This window comes from Erinaceus europaeus, chromosome 13 (assembly GCF_950295315.1).
Source record: "Erinaceus europaeus chromosome 13, mEriEur2.1, whole genome shotgun sequence".
Classification (NCBI taxonomy): domain Eukaryota; kingdom Metazoa; phylum Chordata; class Mammalia; order Eulipotyphla; family Erinaceidae; genus Erinaceus; species Erinaceus europaeus.
In genome coordinates this window covers 92,903,668-92,910,365 of record NC_080174.1, presented here as the reverse complement: position 1 = coordinate 92,910,365, position 6,698 = coordinate 92,903,668, and positions in this window count along the sequence as shown.

Genomic DNA, 6,698 nt, shown 5'->3' with positions numbered 1-6,698 from the left:
ACTTTTCTCTCCACCCTCTCTATGTCACATCCTGTTCCCACCCTACTTGGCAGGTGTACATTAAAGACACCATTGTGAGTTTGAGTTAGTTGTTAGTTTACTCTAGCTTGGTATAGATTGCACTGCGTCCTGCATGAATAAAGAGATACTGCGTACAACCCAGCCATGATTCCCTGGTCATTTGTCTCCACTCACGAAGCTCAGCCCAAAAGGGGTTGTATTTTTAAATGGGAAACTGGGGAATGTTATGCATGTAGAAACTATTGTATTTATTGTTGAATGTAAACCATTAATTCCCCAATAAAGAAATAGTTTTTTTAAAAAAGAATTTGATAGGGAGAGTGAAGTAGAAGGTAACTGGAATTGAACTATAGCCCCTGGGGACTTAGAGCTCAGAGTTGATGTGTCTTCTTCTATCTTCAGTTCTTCTCATAAAAATAAAATAAACATTAATTTCATTTATTATATATGAATAAAAATTTTACATCACACACACACACAGATAGATATATCTCTACTTCACTTTCCTTATTAAATTCTCTTCACCTATATAAAACTCAAAAATATAAATAAGAAAATAGCCACTGGGTGTAATGAATTCATAATGGAGCCACAGTGATAAAAAAAAAGTTGGGATAAAAAAAGGAACACATGTGGTCCAGGAGGTGGCACAGTGTTAACACTTTGGACTCTCAAGCATGAGGTTCTGAGTTCAATCCCCGGCAGCAGATGTGCCAGAGTGATGTCTGGTCCTTTCTCTCTCCACGTATCTTTCTCATTAATAAATAAACAAAATCTTTTTTTAAAAAAAAAGAACACATGTGATGATTATGATAAATTTGTTAGAAATGAAACAGGAAGAGGTCCGGGAGATGACACAGTGATAACGCTTTGGACTCTCAAGCATGAGGTATTGAGTTTGATCCCCTGCAGCATATGTGCCAGTGTGATGTCTGGTTCTCTCTCTCCTGCTATCTTTCTCAAAAATAAATATTAAAAAAAAAGAAATGAAACATCTCAAGCCACACAGCTCTTTATTATTAACAGGTGCAGGGCAGGGTGCACCTGGTTAAGGATACATATCACCATGACACAAGACCTAGGTTTGACACTTGCTTCCCTCCTGAGTGGGGGACACTTCATGAGCAGTGAACAGGCCTGCAGGTGTCTCCTATCAAATAAAATGGAAAGAAAAAAAAGGCATTCTGCAGGAGTGGATTCAAAGTTCTCACAATGAGCTCAGGAAATAACCCTGGTTTAGGGCTGGGCCATAGTGCAGTGGGTTAATTGCATGTGGCACAAAGTACAAGAACCAGAGTAAGGATCCTGGTTCGAGCCCCCAGCTCCCCAGCTGCAGGGGAGTCACTTCACAATCGGTGGAGCAGGTCTTCAGGAGTCTAAGTTTCTCTCTCCCTCTGTCTTCCCTTCCTCTCTCCATTTCTCTCTGTCCTATCCAACAATGAGCGACAACAACAATAACAATAATAACCACAACAAGGCTTCAACAACAAGGGCAAGAAAAGGGGGGGAAAAGAAATAAACTGGGTGACAGAAAATAAAGGGAGGCCAAGAAGAACAGTAATCCAGTAATATACATCCTCCTCAATTTCTGTCTTTCATAGGAAGTAAAATATGATTTATAAATAGAAACAGATGCTATGAGGAGGAAGGAACCATTGTGGAAAGTCTGTAGCAGTGAAAGGTGCAGGGTAGGGTGCACCTGGTTAAGGGTACATATCACCATGACACAAGACCTAGGTTTGACATGTGCTTCCCTCTTGAGTGGGGGACACTTCATGAGCAGTGAATAGGCCTGCAGGTGTCTCCTATCAAATAAAATGGGAAAAAAATGGTGTTCTACAGGAGTCGCTTCAAAGTTCTCACAATGAGCTCAGGAAATAACCCTGGTTTAGGGTTGGGCCATAGTATTTTGTTCCTTAAGATGCACATGGATATCACAACAGTAACCAAAACCTATAGAAGTCATCCTCATACAGTACATAATATCTGATTTGGAAATGTCTTCAGAAACCTGAGCTCAACATCAATGATAAAAAAATTAATGGAAAAAATGTACCCCTGAGACTACATCAAATTGAAAATATTTGGTATAATAACAAAACCTATCACCAAGACAAAGAAATGCAGTAAAATAAAATAAGAAAGCATATTTACAAGCTATACATCAAAGTGCTAATCAGCAATATATGTACTCACACAACGTATTAGAGTAACATGAAAAACCACAATAAATATACAGAAAGACATTTATAATCTCTTTAACCAAGATGTTTAGTAACAGGGCAATTAAAAATCGCTCACAGTCCCTGAGTGTCAGATAACTGCATATTAGAACAATAAAGTTTCATTTTTTAAAAAGAGAGTAATTCTGGTTTAATACCATTTGTAGATTTACTGAATTTTATAATATCATACAAAAAGATTAAGAAAAGCATACATAGAAACTAGGCAGGGGGCCGGGCGGTGGTGCAGCGGGTAAAGCGCACATGGTGCAAAGTACAAGGACCAGGAGAAAGATCCCGGTATGAGCCCCCGGTTCCCCACCTGCAGGGGAGTCGCTTCACAGGTGGTGAAGCAGGTCTGCAGGTGTCTGTCTTTCTCTCCCCCTGTCTGTCTTCCCCTCCTCTCTCCATTTCCCTCTGTCCTATCCAACAACAATGACATCAATAATGACATCAATAATAAGTACAACAACAATAAAAAACAAGGGCAACAAAAGGTAAAATATTTAGATATAAGCCATTACTTTTATCTGCAAAAATTAAAACATTTTCAACAGTTCTATGTCACTAATCAACTTAAGAATAGTCATCCCATATTCAATGCTGGGTAGAGAGAAAAAGAGGGTCAAGTGGTGGCACACTTGCTAAGTGTTCATTTTACAGTGTGCAAATACCCAGTTCAAGCCTCCTGTGCCCATCTACAGGAGGAAAGCTTCATGAACTGTGAAGGAGGGCTGCAGGGTTCTGTATCTCCCTTGCTATCTCCCCTGCCCCATCCATTTCTCTCCGTCTCAATCCTTTATTAAATAAACAAACAAACATTTAAAAAAATCTACTATAAAAAGATAGAAAATCCCTTCAAGCTCCATCCAAGATAAATCAGAGAAGGTGGGTTCAGTGATTTTATTAGCTACATAGTATTCATTTGTGTATATATACCACAGCTTTCTCAGCCACTCATCTGTTGTTGATCAGCTGGGTTGCTTCCAGGTTTTAGCTAATACAAATTGTGCTGCTATGAACATAGGTGTATAGGTGTATCTTTTTGGTTGGGTGTTATGGTGTCCTTGGGGTATATCCCCAGGAGAGGAATTACTAGCTCATATGGAAAGTCCATGCCTAACTTTGTGAGAGTTCTCCAGACAGATCTCCACAGAGGTTGGATCAATTTACATTCCCACCAGCAGTGCAGAACCGTTCCTCTGTCCCAACCACCTCTCCAGCATTAGTTGCTGCTGTCCTTTTTGATGTCTGCTATTCTCAACAGGGGTGAGGTGCTAGCTCAAAGTTGTCTTTATTTGCATTTCTTTGACAATCAGTGGCCTGGAGCAATTTTTCATGTGTTTGTTAGCCTTTTGGATTTCTTCTGTTATGAATATTCTGTTTATATCCTCTGCCCAATTTTGGTTGGGGACATTTGGTTTTTTGTTGCTAAGGTTGCTGAGCTTTTTGTATATGTGGTTATTCATTTCTTGTATGATGTATGGCATGTGAAGATCTTCTCCCATTCTGAGGTGTCCCTTTGTTTGTGTGATAGTTTCTTTGGCTGTGCCGTTTTTCAATTTGATGTAGTCCCATTGACTGGTTAGTACCATTTTCTATTTATTTTCTTTAAAAAATATTTTTTGCTTATTTATATATTGTATAGAGACAGCCAGAAATGGAGAGGAAAAGAGGGCTAGAGAGGAAGAGAGACACAGAAGCACATGCAGCTCTGCTTCTCCACTTGTGAAGCTTTCCCCCTGTAGGTAGGGACTGGGGACTCAAACCTAGGTCTTTGCACACTCTAACATTGTTGGGTAGTATGGCAGCTCCCCCTGGCTTCTGCTTAACCAAGCACCAGTATGCCTGTATAGGGATTGGTTTGATCCCACTCAAAGCTGCGGTCTATTTACATAAATCACTTTTACATTTACATAAAGCACCACCCTCCCTCCAGGGCATTGGTGGTTCAGTGGTAGAATTCTCGCCTGCTCCATCCCCTCTCCTTGTCACACCGTGATCTTTCACCAGTCACTTTCCTCTCCACCCTCTCTATGTCACATCCCGTTCACACCCTACTTGGGAAGTATATAAAGACAACATTGTTTGTTTTAGTTTAGCTTAGCTCGGCTCAGATTGTGCTGTATCCTGCATGCATAAAGAGATACTGCGTACAGCTCAACCATGAGTCCTGGGTCGTCTGTCTCCCATCAGTGAAGCTCAGCCTGACATAACATGTGAAGGATCCCTTTGTTTGTATGATAGTTTTTTTTCTAACTTTTAAAATTATTTTTTTAAAACTTTATTTTTATTATTAGAGAAAGACAGAGAGATATTGAGGGGAAGGGAAGATAGAGATGGAGAGAGACAGAGAGACACCTGCAGCCTTGCTTCACCACTCGTGAATCTTTCCCCCTACAGGTGGGGACCAGAAGCTTCAACCCAGGTCCTTGTGCACTATAGAGTGTGTGCTTAACCAGGTGCGCCACTGCCTGACCCCTCTACTCCTTTTTTTTAAATTAATTAATTTATTGGATAGAGACAGCCAGAAATTGAAAGGCAAGGGGGACTAAAGAAGAAGAGAGACAGGTGAGGACTGGGGACTCAAACCTGAGTCCTCACACACTGTAACATGTGCGCTCAACCAGGTGTGCCACCTCCCAGCCCCTATCACTTTCTATTTCTTTGAATACTGACTCAGTTCAGTGTACAGGTCTTTCATGTCTTTTCATGTCAGGTTTATTCCTAGGTATTTTACTGATATTACTGCAACAGAAAATGGGAGTGTGAGAGTCAGGAGGTGGTGCAGTGGGTTAAGCATATGTGGTGCAAAGCACAAGGACCGGCGTAAGGATCCTACTTCGAGCCCTGGCTCCCCACCTGCAGGGGAGTCGCTTAGCAGGCGGTGAAGCAGGTCTGCGGGTGTCTGTCTCTCTTCCTCTCTGTCTCTCCCTTCTCTTTCAATTTCTCTCTGTCTCTATCCAATAACAAATAAAAAATGGGAGTGAATTCTGGATATCCTCTTCTTTGGATTTAGTATTTGCAAAAAGAAATGTCACTGATTTTTGTACACTCAATTTTGTAGCCTGACTCCTTGCTATATTGCCTAATAGCTTCCAGTAACTTTCTCCTGGATTACTTAAGAGGTTTTATTTTTAAGAATTGATTTATGAGTTCATGAGAAAGATAGGAGTAGAGAAAGAACCATCCATTGCGGGGCTAGCTTCCAGGGCAGAGACAGACAAAAAGGGACTCATGGCTGAGCTGGGAACGCAGTTCAATCTTTATTCATGAGCGGGGATGCAATTAAACAACCTAATCTCTAATCACAATTCTGTCCTATCTATCTCCTGAGTTGGAAGTGTCAGGAACAGGAAGTGCGTAGGATAGGGGGTGGGGAGAATAGCATACTAACCAGTGGGGATTAAGCTAGTGAGAACAATGATTATATAAATAGACTACAGCCTCAAGCAGTGTAACAGAAGGGGTCTTAGAAGCAGAATTTAGAAGCATACAAACAAGCCATCCCTCTGGTACATGTGTTACTGGGGTTCAAACTCAGGACCTCATGCTTCAGAGTCTAGTGCCTTAGGCACTGCATCACCTCCCAGACCGCTTTTAAAATGATTTTTATAGTGGTCCAGGAGGTGGCGCAGTGGATAAAGCATTTGATTCTCCACATGAGGTCCTGAGTTCAATCCCTGGAAGCACATGTACCAGAATGATATCTGGTTCTTTCTCTCTTTCTCTCTCTCTCTTCCAATCTTTATCATTAATAAATAAATAAAATCTTTAAAAAAAATTTTATTGTCTTTGTTTATTGGAGACAGAAATAGAGAAGGAAGGAGCTGAAAGAAAGGGAGAGAGACAGAAAGACACCTGCAGCTCTGCTAAGCCACTTGTGAAGTTCTCCCCTTGCAGGTGGGGATTGGGGGCTCAAACCTGGATCCTTGCACACTGATGAATATGGCATGATCTCACTCTCAGGCAGAAGTTGAAAAAGATTTGGACTTCTGGAGGCGGAGCTACGAGCAGCAGATCGCTTTCTCTCCTCTCCTCTCCTCTCCTCTCCTCTCCTCTCCTTACCTCTCCTCTCCTCTCCCGGATCAACTAGGAATACCAAAGGAGACCACCCGGGACCAAAACAAGACAGGACTAGAATGACCACAGGAACCCAGTAAATCACCCGTGAGTACAAACACACCTGGCTGGTGACAGAGAGGAGAGAGGGGCCTAAGGAGAGATTAAGTGACTGCTAACAGTTCGACAGTTTATCAGTGGAGACACCACCTCCAGTCTGCTCCAACAACAAGGGGACAGCTGAAGGGAGGACAGGACTCCCCAGAGACTCACCAAGTGCAACTCTGAGTCTCCATTGCTACTACCCTCAGAATCTGGAGCAGCAACAGGGAGTGACACCCAGGGACAGAGATCTAACCGGGAAACTCAAGAGAAGACCTATATATACCTCGG